The following is a 26,618-nucleotide window of genomic DNA, read 5'->3' on the forward strand; positions in this document are numbered from 1 at the left end:
GTTATATTCTCAGATTTTTTTTACTAAAAAAATCGGCAAGGTAATGATTGTGTAATATGCAAATTTTTGTATTAGAATTTTCGCATTTTTATTGTGAATTTTTCAACTTTTAGACAAAGAATATTATAGCACTATATTAGCTAAATTGCTCTATATTCTTTTTTTTTTTTGAATATTCGCTATAACTTCGTTTTTTGAATATTCGTAATATTCTAAAACAAGAATATATAGCAATATAGCGAATATTCGAAAAAAACGAATATAGCAAATATACTGCTATAATCTTCTTTGTCTAATAGTTGTGATTTTTTTCTCCTCTGAAGTTCAGATTGGACAAAAAATTACAACTTTTAGACAAAGAATATTATAGCAGTATATTAGCTAAATTGCTCTATATTCGTATTTTTTTTTTAATATTAGCTATATTGCTATAACTTCGTTTTTCGAATATTCGTAATATTCTAAAACAAGAATATATAGCAGAATTCCGAATATTCGAAAAAACGAAGTTATAGCAATATAGCGAATATTCGAAAAAAATAAATAAAAATATAGAGCAATTTAGCTAATATAGTGCTATAATCTTCTTTGTCTAATAGTTGTAATTTTTTTCTCATCTGAAGTTCAGATTGGAAAAAAAATTACAACTATTAAAACAAAGATTATAGCACTATATTAGCTAAATTGCTCTATATTCGTTTTTTTTTCGAATATTCACTATATTGCTAAAACAAGAATATATAGCAATATAGCGAATATTCGAAAAAAAAGAATATAGAGCAAAATTCGCAAACAACACTACTCCTAAAGTCAAGTATATTGCAGCCTTCTTATTGGCCCACAAGCTAGAAGCAGGGAGGGATCATGTGTACTGATAAAAAAAAAAAAAAATTGAATACAAAAAAAAGTACCTATATTCGCGATAAAAATTCGAAATTCGAATATTCGTGATCAACACTACCCTGGATAGGCATTCACTTATTTTCCCTAGTGATACATCATTGTTAAAACAGAATAAACGCCATCCCAGGGCATTTAAGCAAAAACAAGTCACGTTCACCACACCAGTGAGGAGTCTCAGTATATACAGGTGAAACTCGAAAATTAGAATATCATGCAAAAGTCCATTTATTTCAGTAATGCAAATTAAAAGGAATTGCATTAATGCAGCTTAGAATGCGAATTTTGTGAAAAGGTTCAATATTCTAGTCTCAAAGTATCACACTCTAGTCAGCTAATTAATCCATACCCCCTCAGCAAAGCGTACCTCAAAATTGTGACTTTGGGGTTTCATAAGCTGTAAGCCATAATCATCCAAATTATAACAAATAAAGGCTTGAAATATCTCTCTTTGCATGTAATGAGTCTCATATGTTAGTTTCACCTTTTAAGTGGCATTACTGAAATAAATGAACTTTGTGCAATATTCAAATTTTTCGAGTTTCACCTGTATGTGAAATAATAAGACGTCATTTACCTGTTTTGAATTTTGACAGGGATTGGGGTGAGATAGTATCAGATGGCATCAGGTATGTCGCACGGAGAGCACCTAATTTAGGTCAACTACTGAGCCCCAGTCTGTTTTCGGACAAATACCCTACAGAGCCCATCGGGTTGAAATATATTGGCAGCTATAAATGTGGTCAGAATAAATGCATTTGTTGTTCCCATATGCAATTGAGCAGGACGTTTTGCTCCACGGCAAATAGGAACACATATAATATCAAGTCATACTCGAATTGCAATTCACAATTTGCAATTTATCTGGTCACATGTATAGCCTGTAACTTGCAATATGTGGGATGTACATCAAATGCGATAAAAACACGAGTACGAAAACATATTTCAGATACACCACATCATATGACAAGAAATGTTTCTGCAGGGAGCTTACACTTTGCGGTAAAGCATCAGGGGAATACCTCCAGCTTACGTGTTCAGGGGATTGAAAGGGTTAGTCCACCAGTGAGAGGGGGAGATCATAGAAAAAAACTCTTGAATATTAACTTTTTGGATGCATGAATTAGGCACCTGTGTCCCAAGGGTTCTAAATAAGAGATATGATTTGATTTTGCAATATTATTATATTATTGAGAGTTACCCCTAACAATTGCCATTTTTTGTCATAAAGAAAAAAAGTTATTTTATTGTACATGTTTTTTTCTGTAGTTGAAGGATTAATGAGTGTGGTGAATGTCCAACCGCCTACTCCAGGTGAGCCTGCTTAGCCTCCGGATGTTTGATGGGATTTAGGGGGGTTTATATGGAGTGGCATTTGTAGAGCACATTTGTCATGAGTAAGGACTGTAATCTGTGAGTCCAAAAGACGTAGACTGTGTATTACTGTCCTGTGTATGGAAAATGTTTTAACGGCTGGAATAAAGAAATTGGATTTTAGAAGCTGGACCTTTTCCGTTTTTTCTTCATATTACAAGTTAGCAGCTGATCCCGGCTGCGCCCGTGCTTCTGGGAGTCATTTTTTAGGTGAGCACTGCTACCTTTGTATGTTCTATATTAATACAACACCTTTGCACAAGTGAAACATTAATACAATACATAATCGTGCTTTTCAGTCTGCGGGTGGCCTGTAGTCATTTTTGGTTGGTGCAATACTACTACTTTTCACCAGTGACACGGATATACACTAGTTAATCTGTCTGTTAATTGTGTTAGTGACACATACTGTAGCTATTTTTTGGATGCAAAACCCTTCAATTGCCCCTGTGATCCTTTCTGTAGCGCATCTGCCTTCACTCGGTCAGCATTTAGTCAGTAATCCATCAGTATTGCTAAAGCCCCAAAAAAAGTCGATCCAAAACAGAGATGACACGTGAATGGAATATTTGCATGTCTTCTGTGTTTTGTACCCACTCCTGCTTTTGGCTACCAAATCATAAGCCAATTCTGATGGGGCCATACACACCTTACAGCTGCTATACAGACAGGATCCATTGTGAGTCTCATTTTTCCTTACTTCTGACAGATCAGAAGAAGGGTCAAATAAATGATGATGTCAACCAGGCCAAAAAGGCAAAGTAGTGGCCCAGTCATGGAGCGGGGAGGGTGGGAGAACAGCTTGAGAAGTCCACAGAGTGGACCAATGACATAGTGTTGAGGTAGCAGCAGCATGAGGAGACCAAAGAGTGGACCAGTGACATAGTGGGGAAGTGGCACCAGCAGCAGCATGAGGAGACCACAGAGTGGCCCATTTACACAGTGTTGAGGTGGCAGCAGCATGAGGAATCCACAAAGTGGCACAGTGACATAGTGTTGAGTTAGCAGCAGCATTAGGCGGCGACAGAGTGGCCCAGTGACATAGTGTTGAGTTAGCTGCAGCATGAGGAGACCACAGAGTGGCCCATTTAAATAGTGTTGAGGTGGCAGCAGCATGAGGAAGCCACAAAGTGGCACAGTGACAAAGTGTTGAGTTAGTAGCAGCATGAGGAGGCCACAAAGTGGCCCAGTGACATAGTGTTGAGTTAGCAGCAGTGAAAGGAGACCACAGAGTTGTCCATTGACATAGTGTTGAGTTAGCAGCAGCATGAGGAGGCCAAAAAGTGGCAAGGTGACATAGTGTGGAGGTTGTAGCAGCATGAGGATACCACAGAGTGGCACAATGACAGAGTGTGTGGGTGGCAGCAGCAGCATGAGGAGGCCACATACTGGCAAGCTGACATAGTGTGGAGGTGGAAGGAACAGCATGAGGAGGCCACAGACTGGCACAATGACTTAGTGTGGAGGTGACAGAAGCAGCATAAGGAGACCACAGAGTGTCCCAGAGACAGAGTTGTAAGTTGGCAGCAGCAGCAGCGTGAAGAGACCACAGAGTGGCAAATTAACATAGTGTGAAGGTGGCAGCAGCAAGAGGAGACCACAGAGTGGCACAATGACAGAGTGTGTAGGTGGCAGCAGCAGGATGAGGAGGCCACAAACTGGCAAGGTGACATAGTGTTGAGGTGGCAGTAGCATGAGGAGGCCACAGAGTGGCACAATGACTTAGTGTGGAGGGGGCAGCAGCAGCATGAGGAGACCACAGAGTGGCCCAGAAAAAGAGTTGTGAGTTGGCAGCAGCATGAGGAGACCACAGAGTGGCACTATTATATGGTGTGGAGGGGGAAACAGCAGCATGAGGTAGCTTGAGGGGTGAGGTGGCAGCAGCATCAGCAGGTGACAGAGTGACCCGGTGACAGAGTGGGGAGGTGGGTGGCAATAAAAGTACCCGCTGACGATGGTGGGTGTAAGAAGGAGCACTTGGCATTAGATGTGTGGCATCAGGCGGGTGGCAGCATCAGAATAGTAGCTGAGGCAGGTAGCCAGAAGAGACCGGTCTCTTTTGTCAAGGTTGGGGTGAGGCCGCATGGATGATCTAATCTGATGCATCAGGCATTGTTGGGTGGAAATCCAGGCTGATCCATGCCTGATTCATCTTGACAAAGGTCAGTCTCTCCACATTTTGGGTGGACAGGCGAGATCTCCTTGGGGTAACTATGGCCCCTGCTGCACTAAACACCTGCTCTGATGCCACACTACTGGCCGGGCAGGACAGCTTTTCCAGGGCAAACTCGGCCAGTTGCGGCCACTTTTCTAATTTGGCTGCCTAGTACTCCAGCGGATGTTCAAAGTGGGGTGGCAGGCTGCTGTCCAAGTATGCCACCACCTGCTGGTTCAGGTTCTGCTCCATATCTAGCTGCTGCTTCTCGTGAGTAGCGTTGGGCGCGAATATTCAAATCGCGAATATTAATCGCGAATATCGGCACTTCGAGAATTCGTGAATATTTAGAATATAGTGATATACACTCACCTAAAGGAACAACATACTAATACGGTGTTGGACCCCTTTTTGCCTTCAGAACAGCCTTAATTCTACGTGGCATTGATTCAACAAGGTGCTGATAGGATTCTTTAGAAATATTGGCCCATATTGATAGGATAGCATCTTGCAGTTGATGGAGATTTGAGGGATGCACATCCAGGGCACGAAGCTCCCATTCCACCACATCCCAAAGATGCTCTATTGGGTTGAGATCTGGTGACTGTGGGGTCCATTTTAGTACAGTAAACTCATTGTCATGTTCAAGAAACCAATTTGAAATGATTTGAGCTTTGTGACATGGTGCATTATCCTGCTGGAAGTAGCCATCAGAGGATGGGTACATGGTGGTCATGAAGGGATGGACATGGTCAGAAACAATGCTCAGGTAGCCCGTGGCATTTAAACGATGCCCAATTGGCACTAAGGGGCCTAAAGTGTGCCCAGAAAACATCCCCCACACCATTACACCACCACCACCACCCTGCACAGTGGTAACAAGGCATGATGGATACATGTTCTTATTCTGTTTACGCCAAATTCGGACTCTACCATTTGAATGTCTCAACAGAAATCGAAAATCATCAGACCAGGCAACATTTTTCCAGTCTTCAACAGTCCAATTTTGGTGAGCTCGTGCAAATTGTAGCCTCTTTTTCCTATTTGTAGTGGAGTTGAGTGGTACCCGGTGGGGTCTTCTGCTGTTGTAGCCCATCCGCCTCAAGGCTGTGCGTGTTGTGGCTTCACAAATGCTTTGCTGCATACCTCGGTTGTAACGAGTGGTTATTTCAGTCAACGTTGCTCTTCTATCAGCTTGAATCAGTCGGCCCATTCTCCTCTGACCTGTAGCATCAACAAGGCATTTTTGCCCACAGGACTGCCGCATACTGGATGTTTTTCCCTTTTCACACCATTCTTTGTAAACCCTAGAAATGGTTGTGCGTGAAAATCCCAGTAACTGAGCAGATTGTGAAATACTCAGACCGGCCCGTCTGGCACCAACAACCATGTCACGCTCAAAATTGCTTAAATCACCTTTCTTTCCCATTCAGTTTGGAGTTCAGGAGATTGTCTTGACCAGGACCACACCCCTAAATGCATTGAAGCAACTGCCATGTGATTGGTTGACTAGATAATTGCATTAATGAGAAATAGAACAAGTGTTCCTAATAATTCTTTAGGTGAGTGTATATACGTATTTTCGAATATTCTAGATTTATTTTTTTCATCCGAACCCATGACCCCTCCCTGCTTCTTGCTTATGGGCCAATGAGAAGGCTGCAATGTCTTTGTCTGAGCTCAGCAACATCCCTGGCAAACAATAAGAAAGTTGCCTACCCCTTACTATATAAGAAACTCCCCAGCAGCCATTTTCTACAGTTTTTTAAAGTTCTGAGAGGACAGCAGTGTCATTGCTGTGCTCTGTGCTTTCCACTCATTACATTATCAGGGATGCTCAACCTGCGGCCCTCCAGCTGTTTCAAAACTACAACTCCCAGCATGCCCGGACAACCTACAGCTATCAGCCTACAGCAGGGCATGGTGGGAGTTGTAGTTTTACAGCAGCTGGAGAGCCGCAGGTAGAGCATCCCTGAATTAGATAGATAGTTAGATAGACCAGAGTCAGGTAGGCCTATGGGTGTCTCAAATGTAATTGTGTACCTCTAACTGTGCAGAGGGAACAATATATGGGAAATTGTATATTCAATGAGACATCCAGAGGCGGACCAGATCAGGTAAGTGTAATGACCGACGTCACGCACAGGTAGGAAAAAAGGGAAAGCCCTGCCCAAGGGAGAGGGAAAGGTGGTGACCCCTAACTCACCTTGCGGCTGGCACCTGACTGCCCTGACGTCCCTAGATGGGTTCCTCACCCGTGCGGCGATCACGTGCCTAAACCCTGGCTTTCCCTAAAATGAGCCCTAGATAGTGAATGGGCCGGTGGGATCGCTAGTCCACACCACTATCAATAAGAGGGAAACACCAGGGAGAGGACAAACAAAACAGACAAACACATACACACACATACACCCAGGTGGGCGATCACAATAGACCACAAAGGTCCAACAGGGATCCGGAGGGTAGCGTTCTGGACCAACTACCAGAGAACGCAGCAACACAGCTCCAGAAGGTCAGAATAGATGTCCAGGCAGGAAGTTCTATCTCTGGCAACCAGAGAAGTGTGAGAGAGGAATATAAGGAGGTCTGGGAGTGCTGGACAAGGAACAGCTGAAGAGAAGGAGCTACGGATCCCTGAGTGAGCCAAAAGGGTTTGCAAAGCAAACCCAGAAAGCTACCATAAGGAAAACAGCCCTATCTTAAATAGAGCGTGCAGCCAACCGCTTCGACTTCCTGACCCCGGGTATAACAGAGTCAGGCGTGGTTCTCGATACCTTCGTGACAGTACCCCCCTCTCTACGAGGGGCCTCCGGACACTCAGGGCCAGGTCTCTCAGGATGAGAGGCATGAAAAACCCGAACTAGCCTGTCGGCGTTTACCTCAGACGCAGGAACCCACATTCTTTCCTTGGGACCGTAACCTCTCCAATGCACCAGATATTGAAGAGAGCGGCGGACCCGACGAGAATTAACAATTTTGGATATCTGAAATTCTAGATTACCATCCACGACAACAGGAGGGGGTGGCAGTGGTGACGGTTCTAGAGGTGGAACATATTTTTTGAGTAACGACCGTTGAAAAACATTATGAATTTTAAAAGTCTGAGGTAACTCCAGGCGAAAAGCCACGGGGTTGATGATGGCTACAATTTTGTAAGGGCCAATAAACCTAGGACCCAGTTTCCAAGAGGGAACCTTCAATTTAATAATCCTAGTAGACAACCACACATAGTCATTCACTCCTAGGTCCGGACCTGGCGACCGTCTCTTATCAGCCATGCATTTGTATTTACCTCCCATATTTTTCAAGTTAGCTTGCACCTTCTGCCATACCGATGAAAGAGATGACGAAAACCGTTCCTCTTCGGGAACCCCAGAAGACCCCCCCTCTTTGAAAGTACAGAATTGGGGATGAAAACCATATGCACCAAGAAATGGTGACTTGCCAGTGGATTCCTGACGACGATTATTTATGGCAAACTCACCTAACGGTAAATATGATGACCACAACTCTTGGTTTTCAGACACAAAACATCTTAGATATGTCTCAAGGTTTTGGTTGGTACGCTCTGTCTGTCCATTCGACTGAGGATGGAAAGCTGAGGAATAGGACAAGTGTACCCCCAAACGGGAACAGAAAGCTTTCCAAAATTTAGAAATATACTGGGTACCCCGATCCGAAACAACATCGGAGGGGACCCCGTGAAGCTTCACGATTTCACTGACGAATACCTGAGCAAGAGTCTTAGCATTAGGTAGTGTGGGTAACGCAATGAAGTGTACCATTTTGCTAAACCTGTCCACTACTACCTAAATAACTGTTTTACCCACAGACAAAGGTAAGTCAGTGATAAAATCCATTGACAGATGTGTCCATGGTCTATTGGGAATGACGAGTGGTAATAGAGACCCTGCAGGACGTGTATGTGAAACTTTTGCGCGCGCACAGGTAGAACAAGAAGACACAAAATCCAATACATCCTGACGCAACCTTGGCCACCAAAAACGACGAGACAATAGCTCCAAGGTTGCTTTACTACCCGGGTGCCCAGCAAGTGCCGAATTATGATGTTCCTTTAATAATTCGAAACGTAGGTTCAACGGTACAAACAATTTCTCTGAGGGGCAAGAGAACAGAGTGTACCGCAGAAACAACCACTCCTCTTTGAAGAATGGGTACCGGATCACTCACATTACAACGAGATAGTGCATCAGCCTTGGTGTTCTTTGCCCCAGGACGATAGGTAATCACAAAGTTAAACCTGGTAAAAAATAGCGACCACCTAGCCTGTCTAAGGGTGAGACGCTTAGCCGATTCGAGGTACAGAAGATTTTTGTGGTCCGTAATCACAGTGACGGGATGGACTGCCCCCTCTAAGAAGTGGCGCCACTGCTCAAATGCAAGTTTAATTGCTAATAGTTCCCTATTGCCAATATCGTAGTTCTTTTCTGCTGCAGATAGTTTTTTAGAAAAGAAAGCACAAGGACGCCATTTGCCAGGAGACGGACCCTGAGACAGCACCGCTCCCACCTCTGACGCATTGACTTCAACAATAAAAGGCTGAGAGACATCTGGTTGGACTAGTACAGGTGCTGAGGTAAACCTCTCTTTTAGAGAGGAAAAAGCAACTTTAGCGGCGTCAGACCATTTAGAAAAATCAGTCCCCTTCCTAGTCATGTCAGTAAGCGGTTTTACAATAAGTGAATAATTTTTAATGAATTTTCATATAGAAATTCGCGAAGCCCAAGAACCGTTGTAGTGCTTTGAGGTTCTCAGGAAGATCCCAATCTAAAATTGCCTGGAGCTTCCTAGGCTCCATACGGAAACCTGAAGCAGATAAAAAATAACCTAGGAATTGTATCTCCTGAACGGCGAAGACACATTTTTCAATTTTAGCATATAATTCATTCGTCCGTAAGACCTGCAGTACTTGTCTGACATGCACCTCATGTGTTTTCAGATCAGACGAATAAATTAAAATATCATCTAGGTATATTACCACAAACCTGCCGATTAGATGACTAAAAATGTCATTAACGAAATGTTGAAAGACGGCAGGAGCATTGGTCAGACCGAAAGGCATAACTAGATTTTCATAATGCCCCTCGGCGGTGTTAAACGCAGTCTTCCACTCATCCCCCTCCTTAATACAAATCAGATTGTAGGCCCCCCTAAGATCAAGTTTGGAGAACCACCTAGCACCCGCAATCTGGTTAAACAGGTCAGGAATGAGAGGAAGAGGGTATGGGTCTCGGATGGTTATCAGATTTAATTCATGAAAATCTAAGCAAGGACGCAGGCCCCCATCTTTCTTTTTAACGAAGAAAAACCCTGCAGCCACGGGTGAAGAAGAGGGTCTGATGTGTCCCTTAGCCAAGCTCTCAGAGATATAATCTTTCATGGCTTGTCTCTCTGGACCCGAAAGATTATATAACCTGGTCTTGGGTAATTTTGCGCCGGGAATAAGGTTAACCGGGCAATCATAAGGACGGTGAGGTCGTAACTTCTGACAACCCTTTTCAGAAAAAACGTCCTCAAAGTCCGAAATAAATGTAGGTAGGGTAGTTATGGAGGCGACTAAGCAATTGCTATTTAAGCTATTTTCTCTGCACTGCTCACTCCACTCCAATATCTCCCTGGCCAGCCAATCCACTACTAGATTGTGCGCTACCAACCAGGGAAGACCCAGCACTACCAGAGTGGGAAGCCCCTCCAGAACATAACCTAAAAAGCAGCTCGTTATGGTGGTCCCCTACCCGAAGGTGTAAATTATGAACAATGTGGGTGAGGTTTCTCTGAGACAGAGGAGCAGAATCAATAGCGAATATGGGAATAGGTCTCTGTAACGTACAGAGAGACAAACCCAAAGTGCGGGCAAAATGGGCATCTATCAAATTTACCCCTGCTCCACTGTCTAGAAAGAAAGAAATAGTCTCCGTCTTATCACCAAAAACAATAACCGCTGGCAACACAAATTGCGATGTACGTATGGAGGAAACGTATACCCCCCGGCTGACATCCTCCACACAGCCTGGGGTTAGTAGTTTTTCCGACGGTCTTTTGTTTCTGAGGAAAGAAGGACAGACATTAATGAAATGACCCCTCTCCCCACAGAAAAAACAAACCCCACGCCTACGGCGAGCCTCAGGAGGACGGACCTGACGAGTAGTTTCTCCTAGCTGCATAGGCTCGTCTAAGTCCGTACAGACTAACTGCTGCTTGGGAGGGGAAGGAGCTACGGATCCCTGAGTGAGCCAAAAGGGTTTGCAAAGCAAACCCAGAAAGCTACCATAAGGAAAACAGCCCTATCTTAAATAGAGCGTGCAGCCAACCGCTGCGACTTCCTGAACCCGGGTATAACGGAGTCAGGCGTGGCTCTCGATACCCTCGTGACAGTAAGCCAATGGGCATCTCAGATGATTATAGGCCTCTGACCATTCAGATAATATAGTGATGTGTATAATGATCCAATATATGCAACATATACATATTCCAGATTAGAAGACATTTTTACAGCAGGAATACAAGTACTCCACTACATATTCTCTATATGCGGAATAGTACATACACCACCATGTACAGAGCATCTGCAAAAGATGTTAATATAATGCAGTCGCTTTGCGTTCTTCATGCGTCTTTTCCAGGTAATATGAATCTTTTTTTATTATTATTTTAAAAATGATTATAATTGTTTGAGGTGATTTTTTTATGGTGGTTAACCGTCTTCCCAATCATTCAAGTGGTATTTTTCAATTGCTAAGATACTATATGCACAATCACAGTATACATTGATATTATTAGCATAGATCTATAGAGTCAGCATGGAAATACACTATGTCTGTATGTATATTATAATCACACCCAATTGATAGGTGTAGGATGTAATCCAACCATTGCGTTTTTTATGCGATTTATTCTACTTAAGACAGAGCAATCTTTTGCAGATGCTCTGTACATGGTGGTGTATGTACTATTCCGCATATAGAGAATATGTAGTAGAGTACTTGTATTCCTGCTGTAAAAATGTTTTCTAATCTGGAATATGTATATGTTGCATATATTGGATCATTATACACATCACTATATTCTCTGAGTGGTCAGAGGCCTATAATCATCTGAGACGCCCATTGGCTTACCCGATCTGGTCTGCCTCTGAATGTCTCATTGAATATACAATTTCCCATATATTGTTCCCTCTGCACAGTTAGAGGTACACAATTACATTTGAGACACCCATAGGCCTACCTGACTCTGGTCTGCCTCTGAGTGTTTTCAAGGTTATAACTATTTGAATACATTTTATTAATATATTCCATATGTGCAATTTGTATTTTTCCGGATGAGGTGTGCACAACTACACTATATACTTTATATCAATCTCTTTGTATAGACGGGGTGTGTCTATACCAGTTGGAGCACCCATTCCACATACAATTGTAGGGTGAGCCACCACAAACCAATCTATCGATAGTTAGATAGCTTTTATATATATATATATATATATATATATATAATACAGATATGGGAGTTAGGTTATATCCTCATATAGTGTAGCTGTTGCAGTGCAGTGTGTTAGGTATAGTGATGAGCGGGAGGTGCCATATTAGATTTTGCGATATTTCACGAATATTCGATTGAATATTCGTCTTATATTCGTCGAAATCGAATATTCGTCATAATGCTATTTATCGCAAATAATATGCGATTTAATTAATTGCGTATTGCGATTTTGTGTATTTTACGAATATTCGCCATATTGCTATATATTCTTGTTTTAGAATATGACGAATATTAAAAAAACGAAGTTATAGCAATATAGCGAATATTCGTAAAATACACATAATTTCACAAATTTAGTGCTATAATCTTTTTTTTTTATCAAATTTTTTACATTTGTGAAATTTCAGTCTATATGTGTAATTTAAGAATATTCGCTATTTTGCTAAATATTCTTGTCTTACAATATGACGAATATTCTAAAAAAACAAATATATAGCACTATTACACATATATTAGTTTTTTTGAATATTCATTTTCCCCCCCCCAATTAGTACAGTTATTGCCCTTTGGCATACTCCTCCCCGACAAGCGCTCCCGTCAGCATGGGAACGCCTGGTGGTTAGAATATACCATGGGATCTGAGTTTTTACGATCTAACTCAGATCCGATGGTATATTCTAACCACCAGGTGTTCCCATGGTGATGGGGACGCTTGAAGTTAGAATATACCGCCAGGGCGCTGTGATCCGCGCAATTAACCCCTTAGGTGCCGGTTAATTGCGCGGATCACAGCGCCCTGTGCGCCCTCCACCCCACCTCCCTAGTATTAAAATAATTGGTGGCCAGTGCGCCCCTCCTACCCAGTATTAAAATAATTGGTTGCCAGTGCGCCCTAACCCCCCCTCCTCAGTATTAAAATAATTGGTGGCCAGTGCGCCCTAACCCCCCCTCCCCCCCAGTATAAAAATCATTGGTGGCATTAACCACAGGGTCCCCCTCCCCCCCTGGCAGTGGCCACAGGGTCCCCCTTTCCCCCTGGCAGTTGCCACAGGGTCCCCCTTCCCCCCTGTCTTTGGTAGCAGCAGGCAGTTCCGATCGAGTCCCAACGTAATGGCCGAGCTTCGATCGGTTACCATGGCAGCCAGGACGCTACTGAAGTCCTGGCTGCCATGGTTAGTTAATCACTCAGCAGCATTTACTTACCTGCGGGGCTCTCCTCCTTCTGAGAACTCACAGGTCTATGCGCCTCATTGCTGAAGGCATATGCGGCGCATAGACCTGTGATTTCTCAAAAGGAGGACTGCCCCACAGGTAAGTAAATGCTGCTGAGTGAAACTGCCTGCTGCCACCAATGAGGGGGGGGGGGAGGAAGGGGGACCCTGTGGCCACTGCCAGGGGTGAGGGGGACCCTGTGGCCACTGCCACCAATGATGGAGGGGGGGTTAGGGCGCACTGGCCACCAATTATTTTAATACTAGGGAGGTGGGGGGAGGGCGCACAGGGCGCTGTAATCAGCGCAATTAACCCGCACCTGAGGGGTTCATTGCGCGGATCACAGCGCCCTGGCGGTATATTCTAACTTCAAGCGTCCCCATCACTATGGGAACGCCTGGTGGTTAGAATATACCATCGGATCTGAGTTAGATTGTGAAAACTCAGATCCGATGGTATATTCTAACCACCAGGCGTTCCCATGGTCACAGGGACGCTTGTCGGGGAGGAGTATGCCGAAGGGCAATAACTGTACTAATTAGGGGGGAAAAAAAATAATATTCTTTAAAATGAATATTTGTGATATAATGCTATATATTAGTTTTTTAAAATATTCGTCAATGATGAATATACTAAAAAACTAATATATTCGATATAGTGCTATATATTTGTTTTTTAGAATATTTGTAATTTTTTACCATCTAAACTCTTGATTCCTCCCCGCTTCTTGCTCGTGGGCCAATGAGTCATTGGCCCACAAGCATTTTAAGCAGGAAGGAATCATGTGTTCAGATGGAGAAAATGACGAATATTCGATATAACGAATATATAGCACTATATTAGCAATATTCGCGAAATATCGAAGTTGCGATATTCGCGATTAATATTCGCTATGCGAATATTCGTGCTCAACACTAGTTAGGTAGTGTTATAGGTTCTGCTGTCCATACATACATGCTGCAGACATAGTGCTGTGATGTCACAACAGTACATAGTGCACCAATCAGTAATATGTAGTCAGACCTGCTAAAATGTGAAGTTTTACGTATAGCACCAAAATATTCGCATTATTAGTGCCGATTAGCGCAATAGCAAATATATTGGAGCACTCTATCTGCATATAAAGCCATTTTTAATGTTCTGCCATGCCAACCATTTTCTCCAGTCTCAGGAAACTTCTAGCAGCTTGAAAAATGTAGCAAAAGTGACCCACGCCTGTATTGCGCGCTCATTACGCGAATATTACATTGCCGATTTTCGCAATCAAGAAAATAATCGTGAATTCTCGAATTCGCAAATACAGTTGCAAGAAAAAGTATGTGAACCCTTTGGAATGATATGGATTTCTGCACAAATTGGTCATAAAATGTGATCTGATCTTCATCACAACAATAGACAATCACAGTCTGCTTAAACTAATAACACACAAAGAATTAAATGTTACCATGTTTTTATTGAACACACCATGTAAACATTCACAGTGTAGGTGGAAAAAGTATGTGAACCCTTGGATTTAATAACTGGTTGAACCTCCTTTGGCAGCAATAACTTCAACCAAACGTTTCCTGTAGTTGCAGATCAGACGTGCACAACGGTCAGGAGTAATTCTTGACCATTCCTCTTTACAGAACTGTTTCATTTCAGCAATATTCTTGGGATGTCTGGTGTGAATCGCTTCCTTGAGGTCATGCCACAGCATCTCAATCGGGTTGAGGTCAGGACTCTGACTGGGCCACTCCAGAAGCTGTATTTTCTTCTATTTAAGCCATTCTGTTGTTGGTTTTTCTTCTATGCTTTAGGTCGTCTTCCTGTTGCAACACCCATCTTCTGTTGAGCTTCAGCTGGTGGACAGATGGCCTTAAGTTCTCCTGCAAGATGTCTTGATAAACTTGGGAATTCATTTTTCCTTTGATGATAGCAATCCGTCCAGGCAGTGACGCAGTAAAGCAGCCCCAAACCATGATGCCCCCACCACCATACTTCACAGTTGGGATGAGGTTTTGATGTTGGTGTGCTGTGCCTCTTTTTCTCCACACATAGTTTTGTGTGTTTATTCCAAACAACTCAACTTTGGTTTCATCTGTCCACAGAATATTTTGCCAGTACTGCTGTGGAACATCCATGTGCTCTTGTGCAAACTGTAAATGTGCAGCAATGTTTTTTTTGGACAGCAGTGGCTTCCTCTGTGGTATCCTCCCCTGAAATCCATTCTTGTTTAGTGTTTTACATATCGTAGATTCGCTAACAGGGATGTTAGCATATGCCAGAGACTTTTGTAAGTCTTTAGCTGACACTCTATGATTCTTCTTCACCTCATTGGGCAGTCTGCGCTGTGCTCTTGCAGTCATCTTTACAGGACAGCCACTCCTAGGGAGAGTAGCAGCAGTGCTGAACTTTCTCCATTTATAGACAATTTGTCTTACCGTGGACTGATGAACAGCAAGGCTTTTGGAGATACTTTTATAACCCTTTCCAGCTTTATGCAGGTCAACAATTCTTAATCGTAGGTCTTCTGAGAGCTCTTTTGTGCGAGGCATCATTCACATCAGGCAATACTTCTTGTGAAAAGCAAACCCAGAACTGGTGTGTGTTTTTTGTAGGGCAGGGCAGCTGTAACCAACAGCTCCAATCTCATCTCATTGATTGGACTCCGGTTGGCTGACACCTCACTCCAATTAGCTCTTGGAAATGTCATTAGTCTAGGGGTTCACATACTTTTTCCACCTGCACTGTGAATGTTTACATGGTGTGTTCAATAAAAACATGGTAACATTTAATTCTTTGTGTGTTATTAGCTTAAGCAGACTGTGATTGTCTATTGTTGTGACTTAGATGAAGATCAGATCACATTTTATGACCAATTTGTGCAGAAATCCATATCATTCCAAAGGGTTCACATACTTTTTCTTGCAACTGTATATGACAAATATTCTACAAAATATTCGCGAAATGTCGCTAAATCGAATATTGCCCCTGCCGCTCATCACTACTGGTGAGTAGTTTCTTCACTAGGCAGGTGAAGAAAGCTGCCCATCAGCGACTCTAGACTCAAGTTGCTGCTGATGGAGCTGGTTCTGTTCCTACCCCCCCACCCCGCCACAGCAGCCATGGCAGTGGAACGTGAGCGCTGAGGGCCCCCTCGGTCAGACCTGAGAAAGGATGGATGATGGCGAAGATAGGCAGCGGCCAAATGACTACATAGGATGTTTCGATAGCAGTTCAGTTTGTCCTCCCTCTCAGCGGGTGTAAAAAAAGGACCCCATTTTGGACTGGTAGCGAAGGTCTAACATGGTGGAGAGACAGTAGTCATCCCTCTGCCGAAAGGTGACAATTCAGCCGTCACTATGCAAGCAAGTGAGCATGCATCGGGCCATTTGTGCAAGTGACTCGGAGAGACTTCCCGCCTACATCTCCACTGCATGCTGCAACAATGTTTCTGGGTACTCTGCCTTCTCTTCCTCATCTCCCTCTTGCTCCTCAGGCTGATCCTGCTTCTCCTCTCCTCTCACCTGTGTAGAAAAACAACCCATTTTGCTACACATTGCTTGTGCTCCAATGTCCTCCTCCATCTCCACTTCAGCCCCCACAGGGCTCATGTGGCCGTGATATGTAGGCGCCACATCTCCAGTCCCCTGACCAGCCAGATTTACAAGCATCTTTTCCAGGACATGAATCAGTGGAATGACGTTGTTCATCCCGTAGTCCTGGCGACTGACAAATAAAGTGGCCTCCTCAAAGGGCACGAGCAAACGGCAGGTGTCACGCATGAACATCGAAGTTACTATTATCAAGAAATCCTATATGGCCTTTTTCTGTTCGTATAATCGGTCCAACATATGGAGGGTGGAATTCAAACAGGTGGAAACGTTGCATATCAACCTATGTTGGGGTATGCTGTTCTGCCACTGCAGCTCAAGGAGGGTGTGCTTTGCAGTGTACGAGCGGCTGAAGTGCATGCAAAGTTTCCTGGCCATTTTTAGCATGTCTTGCAGATGGGTGGAAGAATTCAGGAAACGCTTGACAACTAGATCAAACACGTGCACCATGCAGGGCGCATGTGTTTATTCCCTCCTTGACACAGCGCCGACACCATGTTCTTCACGTTGTCTGTCACCCTTTTCTGATTTTGAGTTGTCGTGGAGAAAGCCAGGATTCGATTTCTTGATAAAAGGACTCTGAGCAGTTCCTCCCCTGTGTGACTCCGTTCGCCCATGCAAACTACGTGCAGAACAGCATGACACCGCGGTGCCCTGCACATGTGGTATGCTGGAGGGGCACTGTGAATTGTCCCTGCAGGGGAGGCTGAGGACACGATGGAGGATGAAGAGGCAGAGGCGGATATTGTCGCAGGAATAATGCAGTGAGGATGTGGAGGCAGAAGCGACGTCACCTGGCCAAGTTGCTGGTTTGGCTGGGCAGGAACTACATTTACCCAGTGGGCTGTAAAGGACATATATTGTCCTTGACCATAGTTACAGCTCCACACGTTGGTGCTGCCGTGCACTTTGGCAGACACTGACAGGCTCAAGGACTGGCCCACCTTCTGTTCTACATATTTGTGCAGGGATGGTACTGCCTTTTTGGCATAAAAATGACGGCTTAGGACTCTCCATCTCGGCTCGGCACAAGCCATCAGTTCTCTGAAAGGTGCAGAATCCACCACTTGGAAAGGGAGGGACTGCAGCTCCAGCAACTTGGCCAGGAGCACGTTCAGCTTCTGTGCTGTTGGATGAGTGCACGCATGCTGTTGTCTCTTGGAAATCGCTTCCGTGATCGATTGCTGATGGAATAATGATGAGGAGTAGGAGGGTGAGGATCAAGAGCATCAGGATCAGTAGATGATGGAAAGGACTGACAGCTCCCTTCGGCTGAGGTGGTGGAGCCTTGACTGCCTGAAATCGGCTGCGTGCCACTGGGTGATGCAGCGGTTGCTGCGGCAGGCTGAACCGCCACATTGGAGCCACGGTTCTCCCAGGCCACTTTATGGTGAAGCTGCATATGTGGACGCAGGGCCGTGGCCACGCTTCACCTTCTGCCCACAGATTCGGCGGCAGATGTCTCCTCCAGATCTTGGCTGGGAAGTAGTTTCTGGCGGTCTTCTAGTAGCTCGTCCTCGCTGTATAGTGGAGCTGAGCCCACAGCATACCAATACTTCTCTGGCTGAGGGAACAGAAAAGGACAATGGTAGGTTGAGGACAGGTGAGGGCACAGAGCCTACTCCCAGGCCATGACACCTAGGATGAAGTGGATGACCGAGTTAACCATTCAAGAACCGCTGGGTTGCAGGTCAAGACACATCTGCTAGATGACAGCGGGAGCTTAGGCCTCTCGCTGCAAATCCTGCTGCCACAGCCCCTTACTCTACTGCGATCTGTGCCTGCGCCAGAAACATTTAGGCCTCTGACACTCCCCTGTGCAGGGCCTGGCACTTCTCTACTGTTAGATCAAACAAATAAATAAAAAGGAAATTAAAACACCCCACAAAAGTCTGTAATTTTCTCGCTTCACCACACAACGGCTAATAAGCCCTTTTTTTCCCCACTAATACATGCCAAAGAAGGCTTTATAACATACATATATCTGCACCGCTGAACGGCAAATATGCCCTTATTTTTTTCCACTTATACACACACCACAAAAGGCTTTATAACATAACTGCACCGCAAAACGGCAAATAATATATTTTTTTTTTGCCAGTAATACACACCAAAAAGGGCTTTAGAACATATAACTGCACCGCTGAACGGCAAATATAATATATATTTTTTGCCACTAATACACGTCAAAAAAGTGCTTTAGAACATATAACTGCACCGCTGAACGGCAAATATAATATATATTTTTTGCCACTAATACACGTCAAAAAAGTGCTTTAGAACATATAACTAGTGTTGAGCGAACAGTTCGAGCATAGTTCGGGTCCGTACCGAATTTTGGGGTGTTCGTGACACGGACCCGAACCCGAACTTTTTCGTAAAAGTTCGGGTTCGGGTTCGTCGTTCGGCATGTATTTTGGCGCATTTTGAAAGGCTGCAAAGCAGCCAATCAACATGCATCATACTACTTGCCCTAAGATGCCATCGCAGCCATGCCTACTATTGGCAAGGCTGTGATTGGCCAAGTGCAGCATGTGACTCAGCCTCTTTATAAGCTTGTGCGCACGTCGGGACGTGCTCACTCCCGATGTGAATAGAACAGGGATAGACGCAGCTGATGCTAGGGCGAGAATAGGCAGGGATAATTGAATAACTGGAAGCAAATTTCTCTCCTCCACCTGTGATTCATCTGAACAACTGCAGCTGAGCTGCTTTTTTGATAGGGATTGGCTATTTTTAGAGTGGCCAGAGTGATTTTTCCATCCACATGTACCTGGGCTGACCGCCGGCCGCCATTTTGCGACTTGTAGTGCTGCAGCAGAAGCTGCCACAGTGTGCATTCCAAAGCTCCAAACAAGTCAGACATCTACACCTGGGATTCAGACCAATAGCGATTTAGCAGCACAGTCCAAGGCTATTTTTTTTAAAGGTTGTGCAGACCATTTTGTGGCACATGTTACTGGGCTGATAGGCGGCGGCCATCTTGGGACTAGTGCTGCAGCACAATCTCTCCCAACGTCCATTAATCACTTGTAATAGTGGTCTGTGCCATAGAAATCCTACATCAGGGACTTGGGTGTGCTTGTGTCACCCCTACTAATACCAGTCCACCTGTAATCCATACAGTGAAAAGCCATAAAGTATTCCAGTGAGGGAATTTTTTTTTTATTTAAAAAAGGCCAAGTTAGTTTATCTGGCGTTCAATATACTAGATACAGTTAGGCCTGCGTTTCATACATCTGGAATTAGCAAACTAATGTGCTGGGGTTGGGAAAACATATATGTACCCATACTAGAATCTGTCAAAGAAAGCGGTACTCACATATAACAGTCATTCCATCTGTAATCCATACAGTCAAAAGACTGAAAGTATTCCAGTGAGGGGATTTTGCTTATAAAAAATAATATATTTCATTGTGGTGCGAGTTGAATCGCAACAATGAAGAAAAATACTATTAAGGGACGAGGACGCGGTCGTGGTGGTGTCCGTGGAGCCTCTGTTGCTGGTAGAGGACGTGGCCGTTCGGCCCCAGGCGCACACAGTAGGGAACGAACTCCCTCAACTAGCCGGCAGAATGTACCGCAATATCTCGTGGGGCCCAATGACGCTCTTAGGATGGTAAGGCCTGAGCAGGTACAGGCATTAATCGATTGGGTGGCCGACAGTGCTTCCAGCACGTTCACCACATGGTCTTCCACCCAGTCTTCTGCGGAAAGCGCACAGGTGGCACCTGAAAACCAAGCCCATCAGTCTGTCACATCACCCCCAAGCATATCAGGGAAACGGTCTGAGCCACAAGTTATGCAGCAGTCTCTTCTTCTGTTTGAAGACTCTGCTTCCAGGGTTTCCCAGGGGCGTCCACCTAGCCCTTCCCCAGTGGAGGAAGACATACCATGCACTGACGCACAACCACTTATGTCTCCAGATGAAGAGGACATGGGAATACCACCACAGCAGAGTCACCGACTCTCTGATGATGACGAAACACAGGTGCCCACTGCCGCGTCTTTTTGCAGTGTGCAGACTGAACAGGAGGAGGTCAGGGAGGGAGACTGGGTGGAAGACGATGCAGAGGACGATGAGGTCTTAGACCCCACATGGACTGAAGGTCGTGGCGATGACTTTCACAGTTCAGAGGAAGAGGTAGTGGTGAGACCGAGACAACAGCGAAGCCAAAGAGGGAGCAGGGGGCCAAAGCAGACGAGCCGCCGCCCCCAGAGTTCGCCTGCTACTGGACATCGCCAACAGGGACCCAGCCCCACAAAGGCAGCTTCAAAGAGTTCCCTGGCATGGCACTTCTTTAAACAATGTCCTACCGACAAGACCCGAGTGACTTGCACGCTCTGCCATCAGAGCCTGAGGCGAGGCATTAACGTTCTGAACCTCAGCACAACCTGCATGACCAGGCATCTACATGCAAAGCATGAACTGCAGTGGGGTACACACCTTAAAAACCAGGCACTCGCTGAGGCTCCCCCTGCTCCCTCTACCGCTGCTGCCTCGGCTTCCGCCTCGAGAGGAATGTTGCCACCTGCCGAGCAGCAAACAGAGGATGTGCCACCGACACCACCACCACCGCCACCGTCAACTAGCGTCTCCACTATATCACACAGCAGCGTTCAGCTCTCAATATCTCAAACCTTAGAGAGGAAGCGCAAATTCCCCCCGAGTCACCCTCGAGCCCTTGGCCTGAACGCCAGCATTTCTAAACTGCTGGCCTTTGAAATGCTGTCATTCCGGCTGGTGGACACAGACAGCTTCAAACAGCTGATGGCCATGGCTGTCCCGCAGTATGTGGTTCCCAGCCGCCACTACTTCTCCAAGACAGCCGTGCCTTCCCTGCACATGCAAGTGTCCGATAAAATCAAGTGTGCACTGCGCAACGCCATTTGTGGCAAGGTCCACCTAACCACAGATACGTGGACCAGTAAGCACGGCCAGGGACGCTATATCTCACTAACTGCAGACTGGATGAATGTAGTGGCGGCTGGGCCCCCGGCGGACAGTTCCTTGGCGCACGTCCTTCCGCCCCCTAGGATCGCAGGGCATCATTCTCTGCCTCCTGTAGCCTCCTCCTTCTACTCGGCTTCCTCCTCCACTGCTTCCACCAGCTCATCCGGTCAGCCACACACCTTCACCACCAACTTCAGCACAGCCCGGGGTAAACGTAAGCAGGCCATTCTGAAACTCATATGTTTGGGGGACAGGCCCCACACCGCACAGGAGTTGTGGCGGGGTATTGAACAACAGACCGACGAGTGGTTTCTGCCGGTGGGCCTCAAGCCAGGCCTGGTGGTATGCGATAATGGGCGAAATCTCGTGGCAGCTCTGGGACTAGCCGGTTTGACGCACATCCCTTGCCTGGCGCATGTGCTGAACTTGGTGGTGCAGAGGTTCATTCACCACTACCCCAACATGTCAGAGCTGCTGCATAAAGTGCGGGCCGTCTGTGCGCGCTTCCGCCGTTCACATCCTGCCGCTGCTCGCCTGTCTGCGCTACAGCGGAACTTCGGCCTTCCCGCTCACCGCCTCATATGCGACGTGCCCACCCGGTGGAACTCCACCTTGCACATGCTGGAGAGACTGTGCGAGCAGCAGCAGGCCATAGTGGAGTTTCAGCTGCAGCACGCTCGCGTCAGTCGTACTGCCGAACAGCACCACTTCACCACCAATGATTGGGCCTCCATGCGAGACCTGTGTGCCCTGCTGCGCTGTTTCGAGTACTCCACCAACATGGCCAGTGGCGATGACACTGTTATCAGCGTTACAATACCACTTCTATGTCTCCTTGAGAAAACACTTAGGGCAATGATGTTAGAGGAGGTGGCCCAGGTGGAGGAGGAGGAGGAGGATGAGGGCTCGTTTCTAACACTTTCGGGCCAGTCTGTTCGAAGTGGCTCAGAGGGAGGTTTGTTTAAGCAGCAGAGGACAGGTTCACAAGTCGCCAGCCAAGGCACTGTACTGGAGGACGAGGAGGAGGAGGAGGTGGAGGGGGACGAGGATGACGCAAGTTCACAGCGGGGTGGCAGCCCAGGCCCATCACTGGTGCGTGGCTGGGGGGATACGGTGGACGATGACGATACGCCTCCCACAGAGGACAGCTTGTCCTTACCCATGGGTAGCCTGGCCCACATGAGCGAATATATGCTCCAATGCCTGCGCAACGACAGCAGAGTTGCCCACGTTTTAACGTGTGCAGACTACTGGGTGGCCACCCTGCTGGATCCCCGGTATAAAGACAATGTGCCCACTTTAATTCCTGAACTGGAGCGCGACCGTAAGATGCGCGAGTACAAGCGCACGCTGATAGAGGCGCTCTTGAGAGCATTCCCACATGTCACAGGGGAACAGGTGGAAGGTGAAGGCAGAGGAGTGGCAAGAGGTCGCCAACGCAGCTGTGTCACGGCCAGCTCATCTGAGGGCAGGGTTAGCATGGCAGAAATTTGGAAAAGTTTTGTCTCCACGCCACAGCTATCTGCACCGACACCTGATACGGAACGTGTTAGCAGGAGGCAGCATTTCACTAACATGGTTGAACAGTATGTCTGCACACCCCTCCACATCCTGACGGATGGTTCGGCCCCATTCAACTACTGGGTTTCGAAATTGTCCACGTGGCCAGAGTTAGCATGTTATGCCTTGGAGGTGCTTTCCTGCCCGGCGGCCAGCGTTTTATCTGAACGCGTATTCAGCACGGCAGGGGGCGTCATTACTGACAAGCGCAGCCGCCTGTCCACAGCCAACGTGGACAAGCTGATCTTCATAAAGATGAACCAGGCATGGATCCCACAGGACCTGTCCCTCCCTTGTGCAGAGTAGTCCTTATTAACTGCCTAAAACATGTCTTGTTGTGCTACGGGCCACTTCTTTATTTGATACAAATTTTATGAAACCCACAGTTGAATGAAACTCTTCTCTGTCTGGGCGCCGGGGCCTAACCAGATGAAAGTGGCCGGTTAAACTAACGGGTGACATGAAGCCATAACCTCTGCCATGCTACCTCTGTCTTCTGTCTGGGTGCTGAGGCCTAAGTCAAATAAAGCGGTCTTCTGCTGTGCTGGGGGATATGAAGCTAATCTCTGACCTCTCTCCTCTGTCTGGGTCCAAAGGCCTAAATCACTGAAAGAGGCCTTCTCCTGTGGTGTGTGATATGATGCCAGAATATGTGCTGTGGGGCCTCTCTCCTCTTCCTGGGTGCAGGGGTCAAATAAACTAAATTGTGGCCTACTCCTGTGGTGGTTGATATGATGCCTGATTCTCTGATGTGGAACCTCTCTCCTCTGTTTGGGTGAAGGGGTCAAAGTAACTAAATGGTGGCTTCTCCTGTGGTGGCTGATATGATGCCAGAATATGTGCTGTGGTGCCTCTCTCCTCTTCCTGGGTGCGGGGGTCAAAGTAACTCAATGGTGGCTTCTCCTGTGGTGGCTGATATGATGCCAGAATATGTGCTGTGGTGCCTCTCTCCTCTTCCTGGGTGCAGGGGTCAAAGTAACTAAATGGTGGCTTCTCCTGTGGTGGTTGATATGATGCCTGATTCTCTGCTGTGAAACCTCTCTCCTCCATCTGGGTGTAGGGGTCAAAGTCTTTCAAAGTCGCCTTCTCCTGTGCTGATTGATATAAAGCTGATGGTTGTGCCATCTGACATGGTTGCCAGGGTCTGATTCAATGGGGGCCTACTCCTGTGGTGGGTGATCTAAATGCCTGATTCTCTGCTGTGAAACCTCTCTCCTCCGTCTGGGTGTAGGGGTCAAAGTCTTTCAAAGTCGCCTTCTCCTGTGCTGATTGATATGAAGCTGATGGTTGTGCCATCTGACATGGTTGCCGGGGTCCCATTAAATTGGGGCCTACTCCTGTGGTGGGTGATCTAAATGCCTGATTCTCTGCTGTGAAACCTCTCTCCTCCGTCCGGGTGTAGGGGTCAAAGTCTGTCAAAGTCGCCTTCTCCTGTGCTGATTGATATAAAGCTTATGCTTGTGCCATCTGACATGGTTGCCGGGGTCTGATTCAATGGTGGCCTACTCCTGTGGTGGGTGATCTAAATGCCTGATTCTCTGCTGTGTAACCTCTCTCCTCCGTCTGGGTGTAGGGGTCAAAGTAACTAAATGGTGGCCTACTCCTGTGGTGGGTGATATGATGCCTGGTTCTCTGCTGTGGGACCTTTCTCCTTTGTCTGGGTGCTGTGGTCAAAATAATAGTAAGTGACCTTCTCCATTGGTGGGTGACTTGAAGCCTGATTCTGTGCTATGGGACCTCACTCCAATTAATATTGTTTAATTTTTATTTATTTTATGTTAACTCATCATTTCCCTATCCACATTTGTTTGCAGGGGATTTAACTACATTTTGCTGCCTTTTGCAGCCCTCTAGCCCTTTCCGGGTGTGTTTTACAGCCTTTTTAGTGCCCAAAAGTTCGGGTCCCCATTGACTTCTATGGGGTTCGGGATGAAGTTCGGGTCGAGTTCGGATCCCGAACCCGAACATTTTTCGAAAGTTCGGCCGAACTCGTCGAACCCGAACATCCAGGTGTTCGCTCAACTCTACATATAACTGCACCGCACGAGGGAAAATAAGACGTAGAAATATTTCATTGTAATAAACCCTTCTAATGGCTGTATCAAACAGCACTTGTACCCCAATAACAAGAACGGTTTGCTGGAATTACAGAGCTGTATAATGACAATTTGGATCCCCAGTCTGTGCAGCAAGGTGTAATAGGATTGTTCCTATTACCCAGGCTGTAACCTCCCCTACTGAACCCTGTTCTGCTTCAATACTGTGGAATAATTCCTCCCTATCTTATCCCTGAACTTCTATAGAGCAAAATAAAAGTTTTCTACCATTGTCACTAGTGCCTGCTGAAGTCTCTCCCCGCACTAAGTACACTGGAAAATGGCTAATTTCAAGATGGCTGAGGTAATTTATAGAGCTATGACATCACAGGGCTGGCTGGCTGCTGATTAGCTGAATGCATGACATTGTGGGTGATCCCTCGTTCTGAGAGTTCCTTTCTCCATGTGTTAACACATGCAGCAGCCATTTTAGGAAATTTGTTACCACGAAGCATGAGGAAATTCGGATTCATTGCAAATCTAATTTTTAATAACCACCAATACGTGGACCAGTAAGCATGGGCAGGGACATTATATCTCCCTAACTGCCTACTGGGTGAATGTAGTGGTAGCTGGGCCTGAGGCGGAAAGTGGTTTGGCGCATTTCCTACCATCACTGAAGATTGCTGCATGCTACTCAGTGCCTCCTTCTCCTACTTCGCTTCCTCCCCCTTTTGCCTCCTTATCACAACTGCACCACCAACTTCAGCACAGCCAGAGGGAAACGAAAGCAGGCTGTTCTGAAACTCTTCTGTTTGGGGGACAGACCCCACACAACGCGCTGGAGCTGTGGACGGGCATTGAAGAACAGACCAATGAGTGGTTGGTGCTACTGAGCCTCAAGCCCGGCCTGGTGGTGTGCGAAAAGTTGACGCACATCCCTTGCCGGGCACATGTGCTGAACTTGGTGGTGCAGAGGTTTCCTGAAAAATTACCCCGATATGTCAGAGCTGCTGCAGAAAGTGAGAGCCGTCTGTGCCCGCTTTTGACATTCTCACCCTGCTGCTGCTCGCTTGTCTCCGCTGCAGCGTAACTTGTGCCTTCCCAATAACTGCCCCATGTGACGTACTCACAAGGTGGAAGTCCACCTTGTAGATGCTGGAGAGACAGTGTGAGCAGCAGCAGACAATAATGGAGTTTTAGCTGCATCATGCACAGGTGAGTCGCTCTGCAGATCAGCACCAATTCTCCACCAATGAGTGGTCCTCACATGTGTGCCGTGTTGTGCTGTTTCGAGTACTCCACCAACACGGCCAGTGCAAATGACGCCG

The sequence above is a fragment of the Bufo bufo genome, chromosome 2 (genome assembly GCF_905171765.1).
Source record: "Bufo bufo chromosome 2, aBufBuf1.1, whole genome shotgun sequence".
NCBI classification, from domain to species: domain Eukaryota; kingdom Metazoa; phylum Chordata; class Amphibia; order Anura; family Bufonidae; genus Bufo; species Bufo bufo.